Consider the following 5,929-nt stretch of genomic DNA (forward strand, 5'->3'; position numbering starts at 1 on the left):
TTGCAAATATTTTCTCCCATTTAGGTTGACTTTTAATTTTGTTGATATGTTTTTCCTTTGCTGTGCAAAAGCTATTAATTTGATGTGGTCTCACGTGTTTATCTTTTGTTGCCTATGCTTTATGATATTCAAAAACTTATTACCAAGGCCGATGTCAAGGAGCTTTTCCCTTCTTCTAGGGGTTCTATGGTTTCATGTCTTACATTTAAGTCTTTAATCCATTTTGAGTTTATTTTTGTGTATGGTATAAAATAAGGGTATGATTTCATTCTTTTACATGTGGCTATCCAGTTTTCTTAACACTATTTACTAAAGAGACTATCCTTCCCCCATTGTATATTCTTAACACCATTGTCAAATATTAGTTGACCATATATGTGTTGGTTTACTTCTGAGCTCTTTATTTTGGTTCCAATTGTCAATATGTTTGTTGTTATGTCAGTGCCATATTTTTTTCATTACTATAGTTTTGTAATATGGTTTGAAAGCAGAAAATGTAATGCCTACAGATTTGTTCTTCTTTCTAAAGAGTGTTTTGACTATTCAGGGTCTTTTGTGGTTCCATATGAATTTTAGGATTTTTTTTCTGTGAAAAAAGAGCCATTAGACTTTTGATAGGGATTATCTTGAACCTAGATGGCTTTGGGTTGTATGGACGCCTTCACAATATTAATTATTCCAATCCATGAACAAGGGATATCCTTCCATTTACTTGTATCTTATTCAATTTATTTCAACAATGTTTTACATTTTTCAGTGTATAGATCATTGAATTCCTTGGTTAAATTTGTTCCTAAATATTTTACTCTTTTTGATGCTATTCTGAATTAGAATGTTTTCTGATAGATCACTGTTGGTGGAAAGAAATGCAAATTATTTTTGTATGTTGACTTTAACCTCTTTCAATATTAAATGCTCTACTTATTTACACTTTAATATTCCACATCTAATTTTCCATATGTTTAGGAACACTATATGCTTGATTTACATTATACTTCTTTTTTTTTTTTTTTTTTTTTTTTTTTTGCGGTATGCAGGCTTCTTACTGTTGTGGCCTCTCTCGTTGCAGAGCACAGGCTCCGGACACGCAGGCTCAGTAGCCATGGCTCACGGGCCCAGCTGCTCCAGCATGTGCAATCTTCCTGGACCAGGGCATGAACCTGTCTCCCCTGCATCAACAGGCAGACTCTCAACAACTGCACCACCAGGGAAGCCCCTACATTATGCTTCTTAATTTTATATTCTCTATCACATTGTTAAACTTCAACAGCACTTTAAAATTTTAAAGCCCTATATTACATTGTGGTTTTCATGTATATATTTGTCTCCTGGGTTTTAAGTCTCTGGAGTATAAACACTAGGTAATTTTTTATTTGAATTCCTAAAAATAGAATACTTTCTATCACACAACAGGTACCTAATAAAAGTGCACTTAATGGTGAAAAATCAAATCACAAATCCTAAAAAGAACATAGCTAAAATATGTTAAGCTTCTGTTAATGACCCGGTTATATCTATGCATATCTCGAAAATGTCAACATTTTATGGGATAGATTTGTAATTTATTCTTTTTTGTTTACAAAAAAGGACACTGAAATAATCACTTTAAAAGCTAGCTGTTGGGGAGTGCACTGAGTGTCATGGGAGCAGCTTATCCCCCTGCTCCCCGCAACACAGCCTTCAACTTTGGGACTCCCTCATGCACCTAGGGTACCGCTGCAGCCGCCAAGGTCCCCACGGGTGGATTTGGAGCTTTTGGGACAACATCTACAACAGCGTGTTCTGTATTCAGTTTTTCTGCTCCAGATAACACAAGCATTACTGGACTCTTTGGTGGTACTCAGAGCAAATTTTTGGATTTGGTACTTGTTTTGGCACAACAGCTGGAACTAGTATGGTTTAGGTACTGACTTGGTAACTAACCTTGGATTTGGAGGATTTAATACACAGCAGAAGTGGCAGCAACAAACTACATTAGGTGGTCTCTTCATTCAGCCTACAAAAGCTCCTGCCCAGTTCAAACAACTGATAAATACTGCAAGTGCTCTTTCTGTCCCAGTACTACTGGGAGATGAGACAGATGCTATTTTGGTAAAATGGAATTTAACTACAGGCCTTTTGGGGAACAGAAAAAGGAAATTTTAACAATAACATTCCACCAACGGAATTCAAACAAGAAAATCCCTTTTGCTAGTTTAAGGCAGTAGGTTATAGTTGTATGCCCAATAATAAACGTGAAGATGGGCTAGTGGTTTTAGTTTTCAACAAAAAAGAAACAGATATTCAAAGCCAGCAACAGCAATTGGTAGAATCATTGCATAAAATTTTGGGAGGAAACCAGACCCTTACTGTAAATGTAGAGGGTATTAAAGCATTGTCAGATGATCAGACAGAAGTTGTCATTTATGTTGTTGAGCGTTCTCCAAATGGTACTTCAAGAAGAGTCCCAGCTACAATAATATACACCCATTTTGAACAAACCAATATAAAAGCACAGTTGCAGCAACTTTGTGTAATGCTTTCTATGACTTGAACAGAACATTCTTCTGCACAGATCGAACAACTTTTACAGAATCCTCCTGCTGATGTTGATCCTATTATCTGGGAGCAAGTCAAAGTGGATAACCTTGATTCTGAAAACTTAATTCCTGTACCAATGGTGGATTTCAAAGAACTTCTTTGAAGACTGAAGGTTCAAGATCAGATGACTAAGCAGCGTCAGACCAGATTAGATATCATATCTGAAGATATTGGTGAATTACAGAAGAATTCAACTACAACTACAACTATGGCCAACATTGCACAATAGAAGAGGAAACTCATGGACTTTCCCATAGAATCTTCAGGCCCTAATCAAACAGGAAATTCAGAGGAAGAGTGTATATGCCATCCAAGCTGAAACAATTCAGCTAGATACATTTCATTGTGAACTAAATACCCTACTCAGTTTAAGGACTGAGTAAATGAACTGATGTCCCAAATCAGGAGGCAGAATCATTTTGGAGCAGTCAAATCTGAAGAAAGATATTCATAGATACAGACCTGTTACGAGAAATCAAGCAGCATTTGAAACAACAGGAAGACCTTAGCCACTTGATTAGGATCATAAAAGATGACCTAGAAGATAAGTTGGTAGAACATAGATTGAATGAAACCATCTACCTCAGAGGTGGTGTCGTCAGTTGACATTTCACAAACTTGTGTTATAGGTTTGTGAAATACATCTTGTTATATCAGGTCGTACTTAAGAATGAAACTGACCACATGGAGGAGAAAAAAAAAACAAAAACAATTCTCCCCCTGACTTGGTTTTTGAGAAGGTTACTTACAAATTGTCATTCATCAAATCTGAAATAATAGTAATTTCACTGCTCTTCAGAGATAGCCTTCGAAAGATTTACATCTATTATAAAAGCTGTAATTACCTTAAAAGAGAAGTACATAATTACCAAAAATATGTATTATTGTACATTTTTACAATAGCATTGTTCTTAAAAATAATCAGTATTTAATGATTATTCTTCATTGAGCCTATACTCTGCTTTAAATAGCAAGTAAATATGAAATGCCTACTTTGCACATAACGAAATAAACTGAATCATTACTTGGCTGCTGGGGATTTGTACTTCAGAATGTAAATGTGCATCAGTTTTTACAGTTGTGAATTCATCTATGGGAGGATCAAAGAAAATCCAGGAGTATTTAATGATTAATATAGTTTCTTTTCATTCTATAAAGATTTGAAAATATATTTTCATATTATTTTACTTATTTGGAATTTAAAGAATACGATTAAGAATTAGGATATAACAAAGTTACATTTTATCATTTTTTTAACCTTTTTGTTTTTTGAAACGTTTTATTTCTAAAAAAAGATGATGGGAATTCTTTGGCAGTGGTTTGGACTCTGTGCTTTCACTGCTGAGGGTGCGGGTTTAATCCCTGGTCAGAGAACTAAAATCCTGCAAGCCCCAAGGGCAAAAAAAAAAAAAAAAAAAAAAAAAAAAAAGTTAGCTGTTGAATTAAAACATATCCAGTTTGAAAGTTATTTCTACCTAAATACACTGCTTATATAAGCCAAGACTCATTTGCAGAAGTTTCTAACTCTCAAAGGAATAATCAAGTTCCATGATTACTCTTTTTCTTTTTTAAAATATTCTATGTAAAATCCTTTAGTCATTAAATGGTGCTGATATTGTTAACAGTTTTGAATCCTGGGTCCTAGCCAGATCAGATTCCTTTTCAGATCAGAAGCAATGTTTATACATCTTCTGTTTTATCTCCCACCTAGTCCAAGCCTTTGCCCAAATCAGAGCCCCACAACATTAGGTTTCCGATTCTAGTTACTTATTCATTATTTTACTGGAATATAATTGCTTTACAGTGTTGTGTTAGTTTCTGCTGTACAATGAAGTGAATCAGCTATATGTACACCTATATCTCCTCCTTGGACCCCCCTCCCACCCCCCAGCCCCCCATCCCACCAATATATGTCATCACAGAGAGCACCGAGCTGAGCTCTCTGTGATATACAGCAAGTTCCCACTAGCTATCTATTTTATACATGATAGTGTATATATGTCAATCCTGATCTCTCAATCCATCCCACCCTCCCCTTCCCCCCACCCAACCATGTCTACATGTCCATTCACTACGTCTAAGTCTCTATTCCTGCCCTGCAAATAGGTTCATCTGTACCATTTTTCTAGATTCTACATATATGTGTTAATATAAGATATTTGTTTTTCTCTTTCTAACTTACTTCACTCTGTATGACAGACTCTAGGTCCATCCACCTCTCTACAAATGACCCAATTCCATTTTTTTTATGGCTGAGTAATATTTAATTGTATATATGTACCACATCTTCTTTATCCATTCTGTTCTTTATCAACCATATCCATGGTTGTTTCCATGTCCTGGCTATTGTAAATACTGATGTAATGAACATTGGGGTACATGACTCTTTTTGAATTATGTTTTTTTCAGGGTATATGCCCAGTAGTGGGATTGCTGGGTCATATGGTAGTTCTATTTTTAGTTTTTTAATGAACCTCCATACTGTTCTCCACAGTGACTCTATCAATTTACATTCTTACCAACAGAAGGTTCCCTTTTCTCCACACTGTCTCCTACACTTATTGTTTGTAGATTTTTTGATGACATCCATTTTGACTGGTGTGAGGTGATACCTCATTGTAGCTTTGATTTGCATTTATTTAATAATTAGTGATGTTGAGCATCTTTCCATGTGCCTCTTGGCCATATATATGTCTTATTGGACAAATGTCTATTTAGGTGTTCTGCCCATTTTTTGATTGGGTTGTTGGATTTTTGATATTGAGTTCCATGAGCTGTCTGTATATTTTGGAGATTAATCCATCTATTTCTTCATTTGCAAATATTTTCTCCCATTCTGAGGGTTCTCTTTTCATCTTGTTTGTGGTTTCCTTTGTTATGCAAAACCTTTTAAATTTAATTAAGTCTCATTTGTTTATTTTCATTTTTATTTTCAGTACCCTAGGAGGTGGGTCAAAAAAGATCCCACTGTGGTAAACCACAGCAAATAGTGTTTTCCCTATGTTTTCCTCTAAGAGTTTTATAGTGTCTGGTCTTACATTTAGTTTTTAAATCTATTTTGGCTTTATTTTTGTGTATCATGTTAGATAGTGTTCTAATTTCCTTCTTTTACATGTAGCTGATCAGTTTTCCCTGAACCAGTTATTGAAGAGATTCCATTTTCTCCATCGTATATCCTTGCCTCGTTTCTCAAAGATTAGGTGACCATAGGTCCGTGAGTTTATCTCTGAGCATTCTATCCTCTTCCATTAATCTATATTTCTGTTTTTGTTCCAATACCATACTGTCTTGATGACTGTAGCTTTGTAGTATAGTCTGAAGTAAGGAAGCCTGATTTCTCCATCACCAT

At 35.2% G+C, this 5,929-nt stretch overlaps 1 pseudogene; it reads left to right on the top strand.

The window, feature by feature from the left end:
• The first annotated feature begins 2,144 nt into the window (after positions 1-2,144).
• Positions 2,145-3,186, top strand: LOC101272920 (nuclear pore complex protein Nup54-like; annotated as a pseudogene).
• The last annotated feature ends 2,743 nt before the right edge of the window (positions 3,187-5,929 follow it).

The sequence above is a fragment of the Orcinus orca genome, chromosome 18, assembly GCF_937001465.1.
Source record: "Orcinus orca chromosome 18, mOrcOrc1.1, whole genome shotgun sequence".
Classification (NCBI taxonomy): Eukaryota; Metazoa; Chordata; class Mammalia; order Artiodactyla; family Delphinidae; genus Orcinus; species Orcinus orca.